Source organism: Odocoileus virginianus, chromosome 18 (assembly GCF_023699985.2).
Source record: "Odocoileus virginianus isolate 20LAN1187 ecotype Illinois chromosome 18, Ovbor_1.2, whole genome shotgun sequence".
In the NCBI taxonomy this organism is placed as follows: Eukaryota; Metazoa; Chordata; class Mammalia; order Artiodactyla; family Cervidae; genus Odocoileus; species Odocoileus virginianus.
Genome location: NC_069691.1, coordinates 3,516,070 through 3,540,739, shown reverse-complemented (window position 1 = coordinate 3,540,739; position 24,670 = coordinate 3,516,070). Strand labels below are relative to the sequence as shown.

Here is a 24,670-nt window from a genome sequence, read left to right as displayed (position 1 = left end):
TATAAGAAGGATGATATAGAATCATGGTCACCAGGAGTCAGGCAAGTGAAGGGAAGTGAAGCCACTCAGTCGTGTCCAACTCTTTGCAACCCCCTGGACTGTAGCCTACCAGGCTCCTCCGTCCATAGAATTTTCCAGGCAAGAGTACTGGAGTGGGTTGCCGTTTCCTCTCCAGGGGATTTTCCTGACCCAGGGATCGACCCTGGGTCTCCCGCATTGCAGGCAGATGCTTTACCATCTGAGCCACCAGGGGTCAGGCAAGCAGGATTCAAATCTCTATCATTGACTCTACAACTCTGATTTTATGTCCCTGAGCACGTCTTAAGCTTAAACCTCGGATTTTTCCTCTTTTAAAAGGAATAATACCCTCTTGTTAGGCCCAGATTTTAGTAAAAATTAAACAAGATGATCTGCCTAAAGCATGTAGGAAAGTATCCAGCTCACAGTAAATTTTGTCAAATTGTAGGTATTATTCTATCAGCAGGGCCTGAGCTAACTGACAAAGAGTTTTTTGTTTTATTCTTAGGTGGTGTTTCTCTGAGATTAAATATATAAAACCTTTTAATTCAGGTAAGTGCTTAGCTCATGTCTGCTGAGATACCCAAAGTTCAGTAATCAACAGTAGTATTTGCTTAGTACTACACTGTACCACGTTCTACTCAGAAAGCCAGGAAATTGGCAACTTGTGCTCTCAGAGCACTCATAGAATTGAACTGAAGTGACCAAGAAGCTTCTAACAATTTTGAATTTCCAAGAAACTTCCTGGTACAAGACTCAGACGACTTCCCTCTGACCTGGCTTGAGACAATTTTTGGCTGCAAAGGTGGGAGGAAAAAAAAATTATAGAGTTGAAATTATTATAGAAAGTTTTTGGTTTTAACCACTGATGACATTAATTCACATTTGAGAGGAATGTTTCAGTGTTCTTTTTAGAGGGCAGTGAGAGGGATGTTCTACCTATAGACTTGAGGCAGACAGGTAAGTGCTTTAATTTTGAAGGTATATAAGAGAGAAAGCCAAAGATCTGCTGTGAGAACCATAGTGGAAGTGTCTTTCAGTTCAGTTCATTCACTCAGTCGTGTCCGACTCTTTGCGACCCCATGAATCGCAGCTCGCCAGGCCTCCCTGTCCATCACCAACTCCCAGAGATTACTCAAACTCATGTCCATCGAGTCGGTGATGCAAAAGCTAAAGATGAGAAAGTGTTTTTCATATATGAACTTGCAAGAGGAAATAGAAATAGACCAACAGAAACTTTCACTTGGCTAATTGAATTAATTGGGATTATTAACATTCTATAAAATGAATCATGATTTGAATACCCCTTCTGTCAGTAGTTCTTTTTCCATGTGAGTTTAAGGTAGGATGACTGAAAGGGTTTTGTTGAACTTGTTTCTCTTTTTATAGAGGCCTAACTTAGCAACTAATTTCTTCATCACTGGACCATGCACTTTGCATCCTTAGTGTGATAATTTGTCATATTAGTGTCATTTTCTGATATGGCTGTTTCAGAGAAAGCTTAGACTTTCTACCAAGGTCTGCAACTAAACTCTTGACATAATTCCAATGAAATAACTATTGATTGTTGTATGAGAGGATTCTCTCTAACAGAAGAAAAATTTTCTCTTGTAGTTCTTTGTGGACATACATGCTTTTAAAGAATTTGAAAAACAATAAAAGAGCTATAGGGTTTCCAAAGAGTGTGTGTGTGTTTGAGGAGGAGAGGGAGTTGTTTTGGGTTTGGTAAAACAAAATCAGTTCCATTCGAACTACACTTGTTATAATTTTAAAAGCTGAGCTTTGAAGGATGGGTGGATGGATTTTAGCTAGAGGAATGTGACAGCTGTATAAAAGAGAATTATCCTGAGATTGAGAAGGGAGAGTTGTTTAATATTTCTCATGAAAACTTATGTAGTTTGAATTCTTTTTAAGCTTATGTATACTCCATGTACATGCAAGAGGTTATATACATTTACCCAAATATTGCCATTAATGTCTGCATTTGTGGCTTTCCAAATCCTATGGTGTTTGATTTGACTCTAATTTTCTAACATAGGAAATTTCACTCTTCTTGGCCTGTTCATAATCTGTTTTTGTCTAGTGATGGCATCAGCACATTTGTGCCTTTACAGACATGCTGTCTGGTTAAGATCTATGCCCATCTTTGTCTTGCTCTGTCTTTATGGGAGCCTGTAGTATTTACCTAAACACATTTTTAGACCTGAAGCTGTTTTCGCTTAATGTCCTTTAATGTAGGCTGTTGGCATAGTGCCAAAGCATTGTTCCGTAAAAGCCAGTCTGAGTTTGGGGCATAACAATGAGATTGAGGTAAGGCTTTGATTGTCTGCCTCAATCCAAGGAAGAACAAATTTTACAGTATGTAAAGAGTCTTAGCTCTTTTAAAAAAACAAACAAAAAAACCCAAAGCATATTAAGAAAGTTTTAAAAGCTTAGGACCTCTCCTCAGAAAAAATGCACAGGTATAGACCATTTTAGAAGGTTCACAAAGTTTCTAGAGTTCATCTGTCAAGCCTTGGCATTAAAGAAAAAAAAACTAACTAACTCATACTAAGAAGTGGACAAGGTGTATATCCTTCAAGTAATTCTGCATAAATACTGTATCTCAAGCTTTTAATTTATATTAAACATCATTAAGTTTAGAGTTATACCTGAAGTACAGATAGTCTATATTCTAGAATTGTGTGCTTTATCTGTCAGATCTTTCTTAGAAGAGAGCACTGGCCCAAACTGAGGGTTTTAGAAACAGGACTGAATTAAAACAAAACAAAACAATTCACATCCCCTGCGTTACAAGGACTCCTAATCATAGGACCACCAGGGAGGTCCATCTTTTCATCTTTAAAATGGAAACTCAGTACCCATTGAACTCCACTTTCTCCCAATTGCCAGCCCCTGGGATGGCAACCACCACTCTTCTTTCTGTCTCTATGAATGGGACTACTCTAGGTGCCTCATAAAAGTATAATCATACAGTATTTATCTTTCTACAACTGGCTTATTTTACTTAACATAATGCTCCTAAGGTTCATCTATGTTGTAGCATGTCATAATTTCCCGAATAATCTTTTGTTATATACATCTGTGTGTATGTGTGTTGTTTAACATGTCACATGTTGTTGAACTGTCTGTCAATGGATATTTGGGTTGCTTCTGCTCCTTAGCTATTGTGAATAATACTGCCAAAAGCATGAGTATTCAAATCTCTCTTTAAGTCCCTGCTTTCAGTTCTTTTGGATATATATCCCAAAGTAGAATTGCTGCGTCGTATGCTAATTCTGTTTTTAATTTTTTTAAGAACCACCATATTGTTCTCCGTATCAGCTGCACCATTTTACATTTCCACCAACAGTGCACAAGGATCCTGATTTCTAATTGCATTCTAATTTCTCCACATCTTTGCCAATAGTGTTTTTTTCTTTTTTTAAAAAATAGTAGCCATCCTAATGAATGTGTTGGAGTAGGTTTTGCGCACAAAACATAGGAAGACATCCTGAGACTATGGTACATTTTAAGAGCCTTTGAATGCACCAGTGTATGAGGAGGGAGCTGTTGAGGACACAGGGCAGATTCAGATACCAAAACCACCTAAACTGGGGATAAAGTTGATAGCCTCCTCATGAAAATTAAGGGACCTCTAGGTATATAATCACTACACAAAAATCAAAAGTTTTCTTAGTCAATAGCAATTATCAATTAGAAATATAATAGAGTCCATTCACATTAGGAAAAAAATCTTAAACTGTCTAAGAATAAACATAAAAAGAAATGCAGAAAACTAAACTGTAAGACTTTACTGATAGACAAAAAGATGGCCTGAATAAATGACAAAATATAGGCATGTTTGTAGATGGAAAAAAATTCTGAAACTATGTACTTTATTTGTATAAATGTGCATAAATGCAAAGTAAAAGTTATGGAAAGAGGAATAGCAAACCGTTAACAGTGATTCTAGAAAGGGGAGTGGGATGTAGTGGTGGATATTATGAAAAGGGACTTTAATGTTTTATTTTGTATACCTCTGTCTTGTGTGAGTTTTAAAAATAAGAATGTACTAATGTATTATTTGTGGGGGGGGGGGACTTTCTTAAAGTAATGAAAATAACTTGAAATATTTCATGGCCTTTTACTTCTACATAAAGATGGAGTAATCTATTTCTCACCGTGTGTAGAGCCCCAGTCCCTAGGCTTTTTGGAAGGTATTCAAAGGGAAAGAAAATACAATTCCCATACTTCAAGATTATAGATTGAAAAAAAAAAAGATTATAGATTGACAAGAAGTTAAGGCTGCCAAGCATCACCGACTCAATGGACATGAGTTTGAGTAAACTCTGGGACTTGGTGATGGACAGGGAGGCCTGGCATGCTGCAGTCCATGGAGTTGCAAAGAGTCAGACATGACTGAGCAACTGAACTAAAGACTCCCAAAGAGTAGAATGGGAGAAGTAAGTACATAAACATCAGTAAATAAACATCACTGGAAAACAAATGATTTTTTCAGATAACAAAATTTATTTTCTGTTCAGCAGTGTTTCTGTTCTAACCATTTTAGACGAAACACTTTCTAAAATTTGTTAGATGTTTTCTCACTTTCTTAAATAGAATATACTAAACAAATTTTAACCTTTATTTTGATGACTCAGTGTTACATGTTATGATACTGTATTATTTCTAGCGCCTTCTGGAGCTATTGAATTGTATGTGGCTTTTATTACTGTCGTTTTTAAAACATTTCTTTTATCTATGGCTGGGCTGTGTCTCCGGTGCTTTGTGGGCTTCTCTCTAGTTGCAGCGAGCAGGGGCCACTCTTGGCTGCAGTGTGCGGGCTTCTCATTGCAGTGGCTTCTCCTGTTGAGGAGCACAGGCTTTCAGGTGCGAGGTTTCAGGAGCTGCAGCTCCTGGGCTCTAGAGCACAAGCTCAGTAGTTGTGGTGCACGAGCTTAGTTACTCCGCAGCCTGTGGGAACTTCCCCGAACAGGGATCGAACCCACGTCTCCTGCTTTGGCAGCAGATTCTTTACCACTGAGCCACCAGGGAAGCCCCTTTTATTACTGTATTAAATAGCCCCTCCTTGCTTGAATTGAAATACTTTAGTGCATAAATTTCAAGTCGTCTACCTTGGCTGTTCAACGGTTAATTGTTGCTTACCACCAGCTCTCTGCCGAACATGAACGTTATGGGTAAGGGGCTGCTGTAAGACAAAGTGACTGCACTTCAGGGAAGACAAGAGAAGAGGGCTTCTTCTCTATTCATATTTACTTCTCACAGTTCTTCTCCCCACATTTTCCCTGCCATTCCTGGTTATCCCCTAGTTGTTGGTATACATTTTTATATTAATCATAATAATGTGGTGGTTAAAAGTACAGGCTTTGAAATCAGACTGTGTTCCATACTGGCTTTGCCACTTACTAGCTGAGCGATATTGCTCTTTACAGCATCAGACCTTGCTTCTGTCACCAGTCACATCCACAATTGGGTGGTGTTTTTGCTTTGGCTCCATCCCTTCCTTCTTTCTGGAGTTATTTCTCCACTAATCTCCAGTAGCATATTGGGCACCTACCGACCTGGGGAGTTCGTCTTTCAGTGTCCTATCTTTTTGCCTTTTCATACTGTTCATGGGGTTCTCAAGGCAAGAATACTGAAGTGGTTTGCCATTCCCTTCTCCAGTGGACCACATTCTGTCAGACCTCTCCACCATGACCCGTCCGTCTTGGGTGGCCCCACACAGCATGGCTTAGTTTCACTGAGTTAGACAAGGCTGTGGTCCTGTGATCTGATTGGCCTGTTTCTGTGATTGTGGTTTCCGTCTGTCTTCCCTCTGAGGCCCTCTCTCAGTGCCTACTGTCTTACTTGGGTTTCTCATACCTTGGACGTGGGGTATCTCTTCGCGGCTACTCCAGCAAAGCGCAGCTGCTGCTCCTTACCTTGGACGTGGGGTAGCTCCTCTTGGCTACCACTGCAATATTGCATAGGAACCTGGAATGTTAGGTCCATGAATCAGGGCAAATTGGAAGTGGTCAAACAGGAGATGGAAAGAGTGAACGTCAACATTCTAGGACAGCAGACTAAGATGGACTGGAATGAGTGAATTTAACTCAGATGACCATTGTATCTACTACTGTGGGCAGGAATCCCTTAGAAGAAATGGAGTAGCCGTCCTAGTCAACAAAAGAGTCCAAAATGCAGTACTTGGATACAATCTCAAAAACCACATAATGATCTGTTTGTTTCCAAGGAAAACCATTCAATATCACAGCAATCCAAGTCTATGCCCTGACAAGTAATGCTCAAGCAGCTGAAGTTGAACAGTTCTATGAAGACCTACAAGACCTTCGAGAACTAACACCCAAAAAAGATGTTCTTTTCATTATAGGGGACTGGAATGCAAAAGTAGGAAGTCAAGGAATACCTAGAGTAACAGGCAAATTTGGCCTTGGAGTACAGAATGAAGCAGGGCAAAGGGTAATAGAGTTTTTCTAAGAGAATGCACTGGTCGTAGCAAACACCCTCTTCCAACAACACAAGAGAAGACTCTACACATGGACATCACCAGATGGTCAACACTGAAATCAGACTGATTGTATTCTTTGCAGCTAAAGATGGAGAAGCTCTATACAGTCAGCAAAAACAAGACCAGGAGCTGACTGTGTCTCAGATCATGAACTCCTTAATGCCAAATTCAGAATAAAATTGAAGAAAGTGGGTAAAACCACTAGACTATTCAGGTATGACCTAAATCAAATCCCTTATGATTATACAGTGGAAGTGGGAAATAGATTTAAGGGACTAGATCTGATAGACAGAGTACCTGATGAACTATGGATGGAGGTTTGTGACATTGTACAGGAGACAAGGATCAAGATTATCCCCCCCCAAAAAAAAAAATACAAAAAAGCAAAATGGCTGTCTAGGAGGCCTTACAAATAGCTGTGAAAACAAGAGAAGCAAAAAGCAAAGGAGAAAAGGAAAGATATACCCATTTGAATGCAGAGTTCCAAAGACTAGCAAGGAGAGATAAGAAAGTCTTCCTCAGCAATCAGTGCAAAGAAATAGAGGAAAACAATAGAATGGGAAAGACTAGAGATCTCTTCAAGAAAATTAGAGCTACCAAGGGAACATTTCATGCAAAGATGAGCTCAATAAAGGACAGAAATGGTAGAGACCTAACAGAAGCAGAAGATATTAAGAAGATGTGGCAAGAATACACAGAAGAACTATACAAAAAAGATCTTCATGACCCAGATAATCATGATGGTGTGATCACTCACCTAGAGCCAGACAGCCTGGAATGGGAAGTCAAGTGGGACCTAGGAAGCATCTCTACGAACAAAGCTAGTAGAGGTGATGGAATTCCAGTTGAGCTATTTAAAACCCTAAAAGATGATGCTGTGAAAGTGCTGCACTCAATATGTCAGCAAATTTGGAAAACTCAGCAGTGGCCACAGGACTGGAAAAGGTAAGTTTTCATTCCAATATCAAAGAAAGGCAAAGCCAAAGAATGCTCAAACTACCTCACAATTGCACTTATCTCACACACTAGTAAAGTAATGCTCAAAATTCTCCAAGCCAGGCTTCAACAGTACGTGAACCATGAACTTCTAGATATTCAAGCTGGATTTAGAAAAGATAGAAGGACCAGAGATCAAATTGCCAACATCTGTTGAATCATTGAGAAAGCAAGAGAGTTCCAGAAAAACATCTACTTCTGCTTTATTGACTACGCCAAAGCCTTTAACTGTGTGGATCACAACAAACTGAGGAAAATTCTTCAAGAGATGGGAATACCAGACCACCTGACCTGCCTCTTGAGAAACCTGTATGCAGGTCAAGAAGCAACAGTTAGAACTGGACATGGAACAACAGACTGGTTCCAAATTGGAAAAGGAGTACGTCAAGGCTGTGTACAGTCACCCTGCTTATTTAACTTATATGCAGAGTACATCATGAGAAATGCTGGGCTGGAAGAAGCACGAGCTGGAATCGAGATTGCCGGGAACCTCAGATGTGCAGATGACACCACCGTTATGGCAGAAAGTGAAAAAGAACTAAAGAGCCTCTTGATGAAAATGAAAGAGAGGAGTGAAAAAGTTGGCTTAAAACTCAACATTAAGAAAACTAAGATCATGGCATCTGGTCCCATCACTTCATGGGAAATAGATGGGGAAACAGTGGAAACTCCAAAATCACTGCAGATGGTGACTGCAGCCATCAAATTAAAAGACGCTTACTCCTTGGAGAGAAAGTTATGACCAACCTAGACAGCATGTTAAAAAGCAGAGACATTACTTTGTCAACAAAGGTCGGTCCATTCAAGGCTATGGTTTTTCCAGTGGTCATGTATGGATGTGAGACCTGGACTGTGAAGAAAGCTGAGCACCGAAAAATTGATGCTTTTGAACTGTGGTGTTGGAGAAGACTCTTGAGAGTCCCTTGAACTGCAAGGAGATCCAACCAGTCCATCCTAAAGGAAATCAGTCCTGGGTGTTCATTGCAAGGACTGATGCTGAAGCTTAGACTCCAATATTTTGGCCACCTGATGCGAAGAGCTGACTCTTTTGAAAAGACCCTGATGTTGGGAAAGATTGAAGTCAGGAGGAGATGGGGATGACAGAGGATGAAATGGTTGGATGGCATCACCAACTCAATGGACATGAGTTTGGGTGAACTCCAGGAGTTGGTGATGGACAGGGAGGCCTGGCATGCTGTGGTTCATGGGATCACAAAGAGTCAGACACAACTGAGCAACTGAACTGAACTGATACTGCGCTGAGTGATGTTGGCAAGTTATTTAGCTTCTGCTTTGCCGTAGTTTCATCATCTGTAATGTGGAAATAATAATAATACAATGGTATTAATAATACAGTGGTATTCATGGTAGTAATACTAATCATAAGATTATTTTAAGGGTTAAGTGAAAAAAAGATATGTAAGTGCTGACAACATAGTGAGCTCTGAATTAATGTTACCTCATTTATTATTCGGAGAAGGCAATGGTAACCCACTCCAGTACTCTTGCCTGGAAAATCCCATGGATGGAGGAGCCTGGTAGGCTGCAGTCCTTGGGGTCGCTAAGAGTTGAACATGACTGAGTAACTTCACTTTCATTTTTCACTTTCATGCATTGGAGAAGGAAGTGGCAGCCCACTCCAGTGTTCTTGCCTGGAGAATCCCAGGGACGTGGGAGACTGGTAGGCTACCGTCTATGGGGTCACACAGAGTCGGACACGACTGAAGCGACTTAGCAGCAGCGGCAGCAGCATTTATGATTGGGCTTCCCTGGTAGATCAGATGGTAAAGAATCTGCTTTCAATGCAGGAGACCTGGGTTCAATCCCGGGTCAGGAAGATCCCCTGGGGAAGAAAAATGTATTTCCTTCCTTCCTTCCATTCCAGTATTCTTGCCTGGAGAACCCCATGGACAGAGGATCCTGGCAGGCTACAGTCCATAGAGTCACTAAAAGTTGGACATGACCGAGCGACTTAGCACTTTTATTATTAAGTTTAATAATAGAGCTCTCCTCTTGCCTATTTACGTAAAATGCCTAAGCTTTTAGCTTGTAGACACTTGGTCATTAGTTTTGGCTGCCCGGTGGTCAACATGCCTTTAATATGTTATCTTTCATTCTCAATTAAGTCCTTAAAGAATTTCAAATTCAAATACTTTTGGCATGAGCCAAGCCCAGCATAATTAGGAAACTGAATCTGCTACTAAAAAAAAAAAATCACAGATCCAAAGCTACTTATGTATAATCTTTGATTTTGCATGCCACTGTCTTCTCTCCAAGCCTGACTTCTTAAGAGTTTGCTATGCTGTCACTCAGTGACCAAGTACAAAATAGAAATTCAAGTACAGGCCTTGTTAGCAGGTATTAGAAAAGTCAACACCAGTATCTTGACCTTGTACAACTCCAGGGACATGGTTCCCCTTGTGGTCTGTGAATGGTAACCACTGAAGGTATGCAGTGTACAACCTGGGTGGCCCCATATGTTGCCTCAGGCAAGGTAGCCAAGGAGATTAGACCTTCATTTTCTTGAACAAATGGGAGACATTCTACAAAACAAAAAAGAATCCTGTGGTTTAAAATGGAGAAATGTTCACCCAAAGGATGGGAATGGGCCTTAAATTCAGGACTTAGAATCAAAAAACATGATTCCCAGGTCTGTTTTTTTTCCACTTAATATTTCTCAGAACCTTAGTTTTCTCAAGTGTAAATGGATAATTACCTTTCCCTATATCTCAAGCTTAATGAGATAATTTTTATAAGCCATGAAACCTAAACAAATGCAAATGATGAGTTTCTCTTATTTCTTGTTACAGTTTTTGTGCTAAGGAAAAACTGTCTTCAAAAGATTTGTGGTCTATGGTTTATTCATGGTTCAGAGACTTAAAGGAGTTTTTTTTTTTTTAAGTAATGATTGATCTAGCTCTGATGATCAGATGCAAAGAGCATTGCATAATGTTCTGTATAATGAGGAGTGTTTCTGAGAATATAAAATGAAGAGAGATGGAACTGATGGGGGAGAAAAGTATAATAGTTAATGGATTTTTTACTCCTTTAGTTACTGTTGTAGTGAATTAAATATTTTCCTACTAAAAGAAAAGATCCAGCAGGTTTAAAGCAATAAAATGAAGTTTAATGAATAGTATAATTATAAAATTCTAAAATCCATGGGTTGATAAGACCAAGTATACCTTTTTTCTTTTTAAAATTATTTTTTTAATTGGAGGAAAATTGCTTTACAGTGCTGTGTTAGTTTCTGCCATACAACAGCACGAATCAGCCATAATGATACATATATCCTCTCCCCCTTGAGTGTCCCTCCCCTCCCCTCATCCCTTCCCTTTAGGTCCCAAATACACCTTTTAAGAAAAAAAATTCTTTTTTCATCTCTTGGTTATCCCTTTGAGAGAGCCAACTACTAAGAAAACTGCTTGACCTCCAAAAGATCCAAACAGGAAAATTTTTTAAATTAATTTTATTGAAATACAGTTGGTTTATAAAGTTGTGTTTGTTTCTAGTGTACAGCAAAGTGATTCAGTTGTACATATGTATAATAGTTTGCATCTGCTAATCCCAAGCTACCAATCCATCCCTCCCCCACCCCTCCTCCCTGTTACAAACCACAAAGTCTGTTCTCTCTGTGAGTCTGTTCTGGTTCATAGCTTAGTTCATTTGTGTCATATTTTAGATTCCACATGTAAGTGATATCATATGATATTTGTCTTTCTGACTTAGTTCATTTAGTATGATCATCTCTAGGTCCATCCATACTGCTGTAAATGGCATTATTTCATTCTTTTTTATGGCTGAGTAGTAGTCCATGTCAGTTCAGTTCAGTTGCTCAGTTGTATCTGACTCTTTGCAACCCCATGGACTGCAGTACACCAGGCTTCCCTATCCATCACCAACTCCTAGAGCTTGCTCAAACTCATGCCCATTTTTGATTGGGTTGTTTGTTACTGAGTTGTATGAGCTGTTCAAACAAGGAAATATTGACTAACAACGAAACCCTGGGGCCACAGAGGCCTGTGCACAATTACTAAGGTTTGACACCTTATTTACTTTTCTGTTTAGCTTTTCCCTTTGTATCTTCCATTTAAAAAATGTATATCTAACTATATCCATAAAGTTTTTCATAACTGGATATCAGTTCAGTCGCTCAGTCGTGTTGGACTGTTTGCGACCCCATGAATCGCAGCACGCCAGGCCTCCCTGTCCATCACCAACTCCCGGAGTTTACTCAGACTCATGTCCACCGAGTTGGTGATGCCATCCAGCCATCTCATCCTCTGTCGTCCCCTTCTCCTCCTGCCCCCAATCCCTCCTAGCATCAGGGTCTTTTCCAGTGAGTCAACTCTTCTCATCAGGTGGCCAAAGTATTGGAGTTTCAGCTTCAGCATTAGTCCTTGCAATGAACACCCAGGACTGATCTCCTTTAGGATGGACTGGTTGGATCTCCTTGCAGTTCAAGGGACTCTCAAGAGTCTTCTCCAACACCACAGTTCAAAAGCATCAATTTTTCGGTGCTCAGCTTTCTTCACAGTCCAGGTCTCACATCCATACATGACCACTGGAAAAACCATAGCCTTGACTAGACGGACCTTTGCTGGCAAAGTAATGTCTCTGCTTTTTAATATGCTATCTAGGTTGGTCATAGCTTTCCTTCCAAGGAGTAAGCGTCTTAATTTCACAGCTGCAATAACCATCTGCAGTGATTTTGAAGCCCCAAAAAATAGTCTGACACTGTTTCCCCATCTATTTCCCATGAAGTGATGGGACCAGATGCCACGATCTTAGTTTTCTGAATGTTGAGCTTTAAGCCAACTTTTTCACTCTCCTCCTTCACTCTCATCAAGAGGCTTTTTAGTTCCTCTTCACTTTCTGCCATAAGGGTGGTGTCGTCTGCATATCTGAGGTTATTGATATTTCTCCTGGCAATCTTGATTCCAGCTTGTGCTTCTTCTAGCCCATCATTTCTCATGATGTACTCTGCATATAAGTTAAATAAGCAGGGTGACAATATACAGCCCTGATGTACTCCTTTTCCTATTTGGAACCAGTCTGTTTTTCCCTGTCCAGTTCTAACTGTTGCTTCCTGACCTGCATGGTTTATATAAGTATTAATAAATAATGATAAAATTTTAATTAATATGACATATCTTTGATTTAAAAGGTTATTTGATTATCAATGGAAAAAAATTATTTGAATCTGTTTTTTACCAAGACTTTCACTGCTACTGTAAGACAACTGCCACTTTTTCTTGACTTCTCCACAGAGACTAACTCCTCCTTCAGAACTATTTTGGCATTTTGTTTGCTATCCTCTCCAAATCTCCTTAAAGCATTTATCATTTTTGCATTATATCTATTTGTACTTTTAGATCTAGTTATCTTCCTCATTCACAATCTTACTCATTTCTGTATTTCACTATAACATGTACATGATTGCTTCTTTTTTTGTCCCCAACTTTACTGAGATATAATTGGCATTTAATACATTGTACAATGTAATTATTCGATATACATATGTGTGTGTGTTAGTCTGACTCTTTGTAACCCCATGGACTGTGGCCACCAGGCTCCTCAGTCCACAGGCTTCTCCAAGCAAGAATGCTGGAGTGGATTGCCATTTCCTCCACTTCCTACTCTAGGGATCTTCCCACCCCAGGGATTGAACCTGGGTCTCCTGCATTGCAGGCAGATTCTTTACTGTCTGAGCCACCAGGGAAGCCTGTATATAAACTGCATGTGTATTTAATTTGTTTGAGTTGTGAAGTTTTATATATCCAGCCTATGGCTAATTGCCTTAAGAACCATCTCTTTGTAAACTACCTTTTGTTTGGATCCTACTCATTTCCCTCCTATCCCATTGTATTTTTCATCTTTTGCTTGCATTGTAGGACATAAATGGTGACTAAGAAGTCAGTTGTTCTTCCACTTTCATTTCTAAGATCTTGGAAATAAGGGAAGTTAGATTTACAACTGAAAATTAAATTGTAAATTCAGCACAAATCAAGGCAAAGCTACCCAAAAATCACCCTTAAAAGACAGCCTGGACAGATTAAGAGTTGACTAAATATATTTGTCTAAAGAATATTCATTAAGTGCTATTAGTTAACAAAGATGACATAGGAACACAAGAGTGAGAAGCATACTTTGGTTGTGCCTATGCAAGTACTATTGAGGGGAGAGAAGGTAGGTCACAAACTTGAACATTTCTCTTGCTGCATTGTGGCCTGATACTATTAAATGTTTAAAACACACAATTTAATTTCCCTATTCTTTAATTCCATGTTGATCAAGCAATCTTCTGATAATGATTGATTTTTCATATACATCTTTTTCCAAGGAGAAAATATCTGAATGTGCCAAAGTAAAAGTTATAGTCACTGGGACAATTAATCTGTTTCGTTTCAAATAATCATCTGCCATTCTGGTCTTAATTAGCCTCTAAAACACAATCAGTGTTAATGTGAATTGTAGATTCAGTCTCAGTGAGCAGCCAAAACCGAGTTTCTGAGTCTAGAAACTGAAGTTCACATCCTAGACTTTATAGTGAATTCACAAGGTAAATTCCACTTTGTGGATATTTTACCTCATGTATAAAAACTGTCAAATGTCACCCCTTCTCCCATCCTCATTACAAATGCCTTAACTCATACATTCATTATTTTTTCCTCTCAATTACAAATAGCAGCATCTTAACTCATTTCTGGGCCATCAGTCAAGCTAGACTCCATTCTGATGCTGTATCTTTCTGAATCACAAGTCTGATCATGTTAACTCACCTTTTAAAGTATTCAGTGGCATTCTGCAATGTACTTCACTTCATGCCATTTCATATGTTATTCCTCACTCCTGACTGGAAAACTCCATCTACCATGTTCACTAAGCTAACTTAATATTTATTAATGAAGACTCAGCTCAGGATCTGCTCAAGAAACATTACCAGGTCCCTGAAATCTGGTTTAGATGCTTCCCATTTGCACTTCTGCAGCATGCTGCCCTTACCTCTCTCTTACTGTCCACCACGCTCTAGAGCTGTTTCTCCTTGTGTGTCTCCCCTGCTATCACTTCAAGGCAGTGATGGGGCAGCGTTTGATCCTTTTCTGGAACCCTTTGCCCTAGTGTAATGCTTTACACATTTGCTAAATGAAATTACGAACCTTTCTATAACCTTACTCATTTCATTTAAACTTCAAAAAGTTTCTGCAGTCTCCTTTCATTTCCTCCGATCTGTATTTTCTTCTTGATCTTTGACCATTCATCCCTAGCCCCTTTTGCTCCCACTTTGAACTTGTCATGTTCTTCCTCTGCTTCTTCAGAGCCCTATGGCCAACCATCCATTGTGTGTGTGTGTGTGTGTGTGTGTGTGTGTGTGTGTGTATGTGCACGTATACATGAATAGATTGTCAGGTGTCATAAATTTGTGAATGTCATTGTATAATTCTTCCTGTTGTGTTAGTTGCTCAGTTGTATCTTACTCATTTGAATGTATAATTCTTCCTGTAGAATAAAATGTAATTGAATAAAAATAAATTAATATTAAATAAAATATAATTGAAAAGGTAAGTAGCTTCTTCCGCTTTATTGACTATGCCAAAGCCTTTGACTGTGCTGATCACGATAAACTGTGGAAAATTCTGAAGGAGATGGGCATAACAGACCACCTGACCTGCCTCTTGAGAAACCTGTATGCAGGTCAGGAAGCAACAGTTAGAACTGGACATGGGACAACAGACTGGTTCCAAATAGGAAAAGGAGTACATCGAGGCTGTTTATTGTCACCCTGCTTATTTAACTTATGTGCAGAGTACATCATGAGAAACACTGGGCTGGAAGAAGCACAGGGTGGAATCAAGATTGCCGGGAGAAATATCAATAACCTCAGATATGCAGACGACACCACCCTTATAGCAGAAAGTGAAGAGGAACTAAAAAGCCTCTTGATGAAAGTGAAGAAGAGTGAAAAAGTTGGCTTAAAGCTCAACATTCAGAAAACTAAGATCGTGGCATCTGGTCCCATCACTTCATGGGAAATAGATGAGGAAACAGTGTCAGACTTTATTTTGGGGGGCTCCAAAATCACTGCAGATGGTGATTGCAGCCGTGAAATTAAAAGATGCTTACTCCTTGGAGAGAAAGTTATGACCAACCTAGACAGCATATTAAAAAGCAGAGACATTGCTTTGCCAACAAAGGTCCGCCTAGTCAAGGCTATGTTTTTTCCAGTGATCATGTATGCATGTGAGAGTTGGACTATAAAGAAAGCTGAGGGCTGAAAAATTGATGCTTTTGAACTGTGGTGTTGGAAAAGACTCTTGAGAGTCCCTTGGATTGCAAGGAGATCCAACCAGTCCATCCTAAAGGAGATCAATCCTGGGTGTTCATTGGAAGGACTGATGCTGAAGCTGAAACTCCAATACTTTGGCCACCTGATGCGAAGAGCTGACTCGTTTGAAAAGACCCTGAGGCTGGGAAAGATAGAGGGCAGGAGGAGAAAGGGACAACAGAGGATGAGATGGTTCGATGGCATCACCGACTCGATGGACATGCGTTTGGATAGACTCTGGCAGTTGGTGATGGATAGGGAGGCCTGGTGTGCTGCGGTTCATGGGGTCACAAAGAGTCGGACACGACTGAGTGACAACTGAACTGAACTGAAGTAGCTTCTGGGTTTTAAATGAAGATTACTACATAAATGATAGCCAGTAGAATACACACAAACATCAACCTCTTTGAGATGCAAATTCTAAGCAGTCATCTAGGCTCACTCACTATTTTATTGACTACTGCACACTGACTTCACAGAGCACCCGATTCAGATTTATGCTTCAGTAAAATCAGTCCATAGTATGACCTTTCAAGGTTGCTTATGAAAGCTGACTTTATACAGCTATTAAATCCGAGAATGCTAGGTTCAGAGTACTATATGTATGTTCTATGCTTGATGATGTATTACAGCAATGAAAATTGGGGTTTTTTGCCTTCAAAAAGTATACTAGACTTTCTTTTATACAAAGAACTTAGAAAATTGTACCTCCTCTAGGAAACCCCAATTGGAAAGATACTGAGTGAGTGCTCTCTTTACATATACATTTTTAAATTACTCAGTTTCAAAAAAGTTCCATTGGTTGTGATTGTATTGAACTTATGGCTTAATCTGGGGGATAGTTTATATTCCTACAATGTTGAGTCTCCCTATCAGGAACATGTTATTTCTGTGTTAATTCAGGTCTTCTTCAGATTCTTTACAGACTTCAGTAAAATTTTGTGACTTTATGTATTGATCTATACATTTATTGTTAGGCATATTCCTAGTTGTTTTAAATCTTCTTGCCCTATGAAAGAATTGGACATGACTGAAGTGACTTAGCACGTGCATGCGCGCGCGCGCACACACACACACACACACACATACACGCCCTATGTAAATGGCACTTTTCCCATTTTTTTCCCAACTGCTTATTATAAGTATCTAGAAAGGCCGTTTAGTTGTAAATTTAGTTTATAACTAGGCACCTTACTGAAATCTTGTTATTTCTAATAGCAAGAATAATTCTAAGACCAGAAAGGGCAGTAGAAATTACCTTGTCCAACCTTCTTATGTATAGATGAGAAGACTCAGGGCTGAGTTAAAATGTTAGAGCTCATGAATCTCTAATCATTGCATTTTATAAAACATCATATTGTTGTGGAAAATTGAGGTAGTGAGACTGAGACAACAAACTACTAAGATCGGGCCTCTCAAGTCTATACCGTGCTGTAGTCATCACCAATCCAGGGCTTACAAATTTGGTTCAGTTTATGGCTTATCCTAAGAGTAATCAGGTCCTAGGGGATCAATTCACTCTTTTCTTCCTAGAAAGAATAATTTATCAACAAAATACCTAATTTAGAAGTTTTACCATGGGAAATCTTTTAATGTTCAGGTCATCGGTTTCTAGTGGTCAGCTCTACCCAGGAAACCAAATTCAAGGTCCCAGAATTACAGCAAAGAGAACTGGATGTTTCTATGTGGTATTTACATTAAGATATGGTATTCTGATAGTCTGATAAACAGTTCTGTTTTAGTGATACTTCTTTCCAACTAATCTGATTGGCATTATTATCAGAGAAACTTTTCCCCAGGCAGTGGTTGAAATAGTGGTTGAATAATTTTTATTCTAAAAACGGTCACTCCTTCACTCTCTCATGACCAACATGTTGGTGTTAATGAGTAGAGTTTCTCTTAGATTAGTTCTGTTTTAATTTCATGCCTCCCTTTTTAGAGAGGGACCAAAGTCCCATGCTAAGATTTATTTAGGCTGTACTTTAATTTTATCAGCACATTTGTAAATCATCTCTTAAGCAGATTACTTCAGAAAATATTTCCATAGATGGTTAAACATTCACGAATATTGAGTTCTTGTTAACTTTATTTCAAGGGTGTGGGTGAGCATGTTTAAAATCTGGTTCCCAAATTTTTACCATATTTGTCTTTTTGGATCCTGTAGCTTCCTTATCAAACATTCCACAGCTTCCTGAGATTAACAGTACAACTGACCACTCAGCATAACCCAGAAGAAGTCCATCAGAAGTTACTGAAATTAAGGGAGTGTAGGGATTCTCCATTAATTGGAATTGCTGAGGAAACCTGTAAAATAAATAATTGTGCCCACCTGCTCAATCTGTTGTCAGGACCCGCAATGAGCAGAATTATTACTCTTGCCTTAGATAGCATTTGTCTGAGTAGGCCCAACCAGTTGAGCTAGCATATGATTTGAATTTATTGGATTGGAGTTTAAATATGTAGAGTTAGGTTATTGGAAATCTCTGGGAGTTAAAATAGAGAATTGAAATCCCTAAAAGGATTTGAGGTTGAATAAGATTGGAGCTGAGTGCATTTAAGAATTAGGGCAAGCAGCAAAGCTAAGATGTCCTAGATCTGTGCTGAGAAACAGATAAGGTGTTCAGTTCATTTTATTGGCTGCTGCTTTTGTAGGTGGATCAGCTAGATTTCAGGGCTCACCGGTAAACACATTGCCACATGGTGGAAGGTGATGGTGGGTAAAGGGTAATATATAGAGTAGCACCCTCAAGGTCTGCATGCTTGTTCATCTCGGTGCTCACGAGCTAGGATAAGATAGAATTCAGGCAGGCCCTGTTGCTGGCGCTTGCTTGCCTCCAGAGCTTATAAGGGTCAGGAGAAATTTAATGAATAAAGGAATTTATAAATAGAGTTGTCTGAAAATGTAGAGGTTATCTTAAGAGACAGTGATTTCTTCTTCACTGGAACTATTTAAGCAAGGTTGCCAGAGTTGCTGGGAATGATTGCTCTGAGTGGGAAAATGAACCATTTATCTCCCAGTGCTTTTCCAATTGTGGAATTCTGTAATTTTCAGAACCCGAGTGACCCTGAGAGGCCACGCAAGATCCAGGATGGCTCCCAGCTCAGACATGCCTGGTGGGAGTGGGAGGCAATGTGATTCTTCTCACTTGGGCTTAGTTTGATTGAGTCTGATCCCTCTGTGACTCACTCTCCTTAGACCCAGTAAAACCCCATTTGACGTGAGAAAACCACTTGACAACTCTAGTTGTCAACTCTTGACAACTCCCAGTTTAGTCTCAAAGCCAGTGCTTCCTGGGGATATGTGGGCACCGGGAGCCCACATATCATATGGGAGTTACTTTTAACTCCCACAGCTTGTTGACCTGGTAGCTTTAGAGATGTTCTGCCTTTGGCTATGGAGTAACGGAGCATAGCCCGCCAGCTGTAACACGTGGGGCCAGAAAATCCCTTAGGGTTTAGGATTCGAGGTTATGTAAGTCACAGATTGTCCCCACTTTCTGGCTGCCACATGTGAATCTAATGAAGTATTTCAGCTAAGGGGAATGTGTCTTTGGGTTGGTTTTAACTGAGAGATGTACAGATCCCCGATAAATCATCAGATAAAGTGTATTCTTGATGGCAGTTGTCTTGATGAAATTATTAGCAGGAAACATATAACATTTATTATTCAGAAAGGACTTCCTTGGTCTGATTTTCTTAATGAACTCACCAGTTTCTGGTCTTTATTCTTTTTTCAAGTTCACAATTTTTTTTTTTAAAACATCTGATCTCCTGTTTAGAAGCCAGGCCCTGTGCTAGGGCTTTAGAGGATATAGAAATTACATAGGCATTTTCACACTTGCCAAGAGGGATGAAGTTGAGAAAAATAGTTATAGCACAAGAACAACTATTAATTTTAGAGAAATAATGTCAACCAAGTGGTATGGGAGTTGGGATGGGAGAAATATTATTTTTGGATCAGGGAAGCAGAGAAACATCATTGAGAAGTTCATGGGATTTGAACAGGCCTTTGTAAGTTAACCTTTGAAAGATTTTGATTGATACAGAGCAGGGCATTAGTCTTAGAAGGAACAGTGTGAGCAATGGCATAGATGCAGGAAAGCATGGGCCATATAGAGGGGAAAGTACATAGGCCAGTTTGAATAAAGGTAAATAGTGGAAAAGAAAGATGAAAGAACAGTTTGTGTTCAAACTAGAGCATCTTATATGTGTGGCTGCATGGGAAGCCACTGAAGGTTTCTGAGCTGGTAAGAAGTCATGACTACTGTCCGCTCTAGGACAGCAGTGGACAGTTTATAAAATTGGAAGCAAATCACAGGAAATTGAATCCAGGAGGAAAGTATAAAGAATCTGATATATTAGAGGGATTAGAAAGGAGATAGTAGCTTTAGGAGACCCTCAGATGGAATTTATAGAATCTGACAGGTGGTAAGAGGAGGAACAGATAGTAACTCTTAAATATTACAAACAAGTTACAGAATAATATGGCAGAGGAACAGATATGCTAACTAGCAGAGAAGGTAAGCAATGTCAATATGTTTATCTTGAGATGCAAGTGACCACCTAAGAGGAAATGTCCAACTGTTTAAGTTTGGAACCAGAGATAGCTTTAGGATCCAGGGCTAGAGATGCAGTGAGGGGGTATGATATCATACATAACTCAGGGAAGAACCCACACAAAAAACAGGGATAAGAACAGTGCCTTGGAGGAAGCTCACCTAAATATGTGCAAGGCACTGTAAAAAAAATACTTGATATACTTTATGTTATATAGGGGGCTTCCCAGGTGGTGCTAGTGGTAAAGAATATACCTGCCAGTGCAGGGGATGTAAGAGAACTGGGTTCAAGCCATGGGTCAAGAAGATTCCCCAGAGGAGGAGATGGCAACCCACTCTAGTATTCTTGCCTGGAAAATTTCATGGCCAGAGGAACCTGTCAGGCTTCTCTGTTGCAAAGAGTCCTTGCAACCAAGGTGAAGTGATTATGCTCATGTGAGAGATAAGGAGAAGTTCAGAGTGATTATCTCACTAGACCAAGGTCATACGCTTGATAGTGCTGCCTCCAGCGTTTAGCGTTGTGAAGAAAAGAAAGTGAAGTTGCTCAGTCGTGTCCGACTCTGCGACCCCATGGACTATAGCCCACCAGGCTCCTCCATCCATGGGATTCTCCAGGCAAGAATACTGGAGTGGGTTGCCATTTGTCAGCCTAATTCCACTATATCACACTGTTGTTTAGTCGCTAGTTCAGTTCAGTCTCTCGGTTGTGTCCGACTCTTTGCGACCCCATGAACCACAGCACACCAGGCCTCCCTGTCCATCACCAACTGCTGGAGTCTATCCAAACCCATGTCCATTGAGTCAGTGATGCCATCTGACCATCTCATCCTCTGTCATCCCCTTCTCCTCCTGCTCTCAATCTTTCCCAGCATCAGGGTCTTTTCAAATGAGTCAGCTCTTCACATCAGGTGGCCACAGTATTGGAGCTTCAACTTCAGCATCAGTCCTTCCAGTGAGTATTCAGGGTTGATTTCCTTGCTGTCCAAGAGATTCTCAAGAGTCTTCTCCAGCACCAAAGTTCTAAAGCATCAGTTCTTCAGCATTCTGCCTTCTTTATGGTCCAACTCTCACATCTGTACATGACTACCACATCACACTGCAGAGCTGTCAAAGAGGCGTGGAGGAAAACCATAATTAATTGTCATGAAAACAAGGGAAGAGGAGACTAAATGTCTTAATGAACTGTGGTGTGACCATGGGAGTACAAAAGATGGGGGTGAGGAGGTGAAATATTTTCCGTGGTTCCCAGTAGTGCCAGCTTTTGTTGGCAATTTGTGTTAAGACCACATAGATGCCAGTGTTAGGTACACTGCGAGAGGCTGTTTAAGGACTAGCTAGAGGTTAAGTTCCATCTACAAACATACATTTTCACTTGCTCAAGTAAGCACTTACCCCAGAAGCACCAGATGATCTTCTAACATTTTTTTAGCAGGAGAAACTATTTTTTCCATTTAGAGTATAGAAAAATCCCAGATAAAGTCAGAGTTATTCAAGTTGAAGGAGAGGAAGTCCCTTCTCTTCCTTTCTCCCCTCTACCCTTAATCCAGTTCAGAATAGGGTTCTGAAACCTCCTTGTTCTACAGAATAGCTTTTGAAAAAAACTTGCTTTACATTAAATTTTGGCAGGGCAGGGAATGATACAGGGAAATGACAGGTATTGCCTTTTATTGTAGATGAGAAAAGCTAGAGAACTGAAGGGAAGTGTCATTTGGTTGTGCTGTGCTGTGCTTAGTCGCGGCTGACTCTGCGATGCCATGGACCGGAGCCCACCAGGCTCCTCTGTCCATGGGATTCTCCAGGCAAGAGTACTGGAGTGGGTCGCCAGTTCCTCCTTCATGGGATCTTCCCAACCCGGGGTCGAACCCGAGTCTCTTATGTCTCCTGCATTGGCAGGTGGGCTCTTTACCACTAGCACCACCCGGGAAGCCCAAGTACAGATAATTTAGAAGTCCAGCTTAGAATAGCATAGGGGTGTTCAAGCTCCACAATAGTCAGCAGTCTTTCTATTATCTCACTCATGCTCCCAATTTTAAAACAAATAAACTTTGTTTATAAAAGAACATAGGACTTAGTTTCTAAGATTCCATTGAACAGATACTTGTTAACTACATGTACGTGTAAAATATGTACAAGACCGGCTTAGTAAAACACTGACTCACTTTTATAGACTGAAAGAAAGGGAAAATAAATTATCCCAAAGCCTCAGGGTTACAGTACCTAATAAGGAACTTTCTCTGCAAGACAGCAAAATTACAAGTGCCAGGAGATTATGTGGACTCCAACATTTGTTCAGACCCAAATTAAAACTCTAGGCAGAAAAGAGAGGGTTCTGTAGCACACAGTTGCTTTACAAAGCCTGTCTTATAGGCTGAGCAGATAACTCCTGGGGAAGACCATGAGTTTGAAAATAAAAGCAGTGGCTAAGAAAGTGTTCTGTTTTGCAGGATTTTTTTCTATTCCATTGTGTTTGAAGTTTTGTTTTATATTCATCCTATATTCTTTTTGCTTTAAACCACTTGAAACCAAATCCAAGTTAGTTGGAAGGTTATGAGGGATCCATGGACCACCTTTGGAAGAAGCAAGTTGCAGACAAGGGTTTTGAAGCTCTCTTCACTTTCCCTATGTAAAGGAAACAATTTTAAAATGCACACACAAACACGTACACAGAATTTGCCAAGTTCCCAGAAGCCAGGAATCAGACATAGGAAACTGAAGGAGATCTAGTCATCTAAGTGTCCTCATAGACTAGTAGGTATTTCAACCTCTTCCTTCCCCTACCAGAGATTTAGAGTTACTAAGTTTAGAAGATCTTTGTTTTGGTAGAGTGTTTTCCTGTCAGAATTTATGGTTGGAATAAGGGAGGGGTAATGGCAACCCACCCCAGTATTCTTGCCTGGAGAATCCCATGGACGGAGGAGCCTGGTGGGCTACATACAGTCCACAGGGTGGCAAAGAGTCGGACACGACGGAGCAACTTAACTTAAGGCAAGGACTGCAACTAAGAAGAGAGGTGTAGTGTGGAGTTCTGGCAGTTTTCAGGCTGTGCCTTTTAAAAGCCTTTCAGGGTAAGACTTGCTTTTTATTTTTTTTTTTAGTATAGGTGAAGTTGCTCAGTCGTGTCCGGCTCTTTGCGACCCCATGGACTATAGCTTACCAGGCTTCTCCGTCCATGGGATTTTCCAGGGAAGAGTACCAGAGTGGGTTGCCATTTCCTTCTCCAAGGGATCTTCCCAACCCAGGGATCAAACCCGTGTCTCCCACATTGCAGGCAGACGCTTTACTCTCTGAGCCACCAGGGCAGCCCTTAGTATAGGTGCTTCTGTTGAATTTTTTAAAAAGAGAAGAAAGAATTAAGCAGAAAGCTGCTATTACTTTGCTGAGATTCATGGGGGTGGGGATTGAGACAGAGGAACACTGATTTCTGGCATAACTCTGGGATTTGCGGATCAGCTATAATAGCTAACACAGAGAAACCTTAATGGAGTAGACTGGAAGCATCCATGATTTTACACAACTGTTTTGGGGGAAATGTAGCTCTTCTTTTAATCCAGGGATGATGGGCACATCTCTTCTATGTGAGAGTCCTTCCCTCAGATTCTCACAAGCATTCAGGTCAACTCAGGGTTTGTTCCTTCATTGGTAAAGAACTCTATTCTCTGGAAGACAGATTTGCTTTTTGAAAGTCAGTAATGACTGTGTGCATGCCGTCTGTGATATTCTAGTACTGAGTCATTGGCTATGTTTGTATCACAAATATGCCCTTGCTAGACTACACTGTGTTTTAGTTATGTAGTTTTCAGACTATGCTAATTATAAAGACTTTCTCTAATACTTTGCAGTTCGTAAATTCGCTAGTTTTTATATATAAGTGTGAGGAGGGTACAGGATGCTGGCAGTACAGAATCACAGCTGTGGCTTGGGGGAACTTGAAGTTGGTTTGCAGTGTGATGCCAGTTGGAACTCTAATAGATTGGTAGATCAGTACTCCACCATCCCTCCCATTTCTATGTTAGGCAGTTCATTTCAAAGTCTAGGCAGCTTGGAGGTTATCGGTTCAAAGTGGGACCTTTCATTTCTACCCTTACATTCTCATGTCTAAATGAAAGAGCTTTTGTTCCTGTAACTATGTCTCATAGAGGCTGGTATTATTATTTCTTGACTTTTCCTTGATGACTCATTTATGACTCTGCTGTTTTTCAGTCTTCTTTTTAAAATGTTTTGGTTTCCCCCTCCCAAATTTTTAGTAATTGTAAAGGGGAAAAT

General features: G+C 40.1%; 1 protein-coding gene across 5 annotated transcripts in view; it reads left to right on the top strand.

The window, feature by feature from the left end:
- Positions 1-24,670, top strand: part of LOC110129206 (phospholipid-transporting ATPase FetA-like) — a 110,100-nt gene that overhangs the window by 8,254 nt on the left and 77,176 nt on the right. For 4 of the 5 annotated variants that reach the window (XM_070480293.1, XM_070480292.1, XM_070480290.1 and 1 more), the window contains exon 2: positions 527-570. The exons of the other annotated variant lie outside the window; for it this stretch is intronic. The gene's annotated coding sequence lies outside the window, so the exon portion shown is untranslated. The remainder of the gene's footprint in view (positions 1-526; positions 571-24,670) is intronic. 5 annotated transcript variants of the gene reach the window in all.